The sequence below is a fragment of the Dipodomys ordii genome, unplaced genomic scaffold (assembly GCF_000151885.1).
Source record: "Dipodomys ordii isolate 6190 unplaced genomic scaffold, Dord_2.0 Scaffold178, whole genome shotgun sequence".
NCBI classification, from domain to species: domain Eukaryota; kingdom Metazoa; phylum Chordata; class Mammalia; order Rodentia; family Heteromyidae; genus Dipodomys; species Dipodomys ordii.
The window spans coordinates 2,353,732-2,354,486 of NW_012267394.1; positions in this window are offsets into that span (position 1 = coordinate 2,353,732).

The following is a 755-nucleotide window of genomic DNA, read 5'->3' on the forward strand; positions in this document are numbered from 1 at the left end:
ATTGCTGGGTCATAGGGGAGCTCTATGTGAAGTCTTTTGAGGAACCTCCATACTACTTTCCAAAGTGGTTGAACAAGTTTACATTCCCACCAACGATGAAGTATGGTTCCCTTCTTTTTTTGTACCTTATTTTTTAAATTTTAAAATTTTTTTAAAATTTTGGTTTTCTATTATATTTTCTTTTCTTCCTCATATAATTTTTATTTTGGGTGTATATATGTGTGTGTTTTTTTTATCTCTACTGAGCTTTTGATCCTTTTTTTACTTTCTTTCTCTTCTCATTCTTTTCACTTCTTCTCTTTCGTTTTTGTCTGCGTGACTTAATTGTGGTTCTGCTCATCCTCAGATATACCCATTGTCAATAATTAGATCTTATCCCCCAATGTGTACACACTTAATCCAGAAATTTATTACTCAGCTCAAAACTTCTTAGATTTAAATTCCTTTATAGCAGTATTACCTCTTTATACCCATATAATATTTTAAAACATTGTTATTTTTCTAGTTTTTCATGTCCTTTCTATCCTTCCCCTCCACTCATCCCATCCCCATTCTTTTCTGAATACTATTTCTTCAAACTTGCAGTTTTTAAGGGTTTCACTTTTTAATTTAAAATTTTTGTTTTTCCAATTTTTCTTGTCTTTTTTTCTTCTTTTGTTAGTATTCTTTTTCTTTTTTCTCTCTCTCTGCTATCATTCTATGCAATCCATTTCTCTCTTTGAGATTAGGACTTAGTTAATTCCACTCTCCATCAC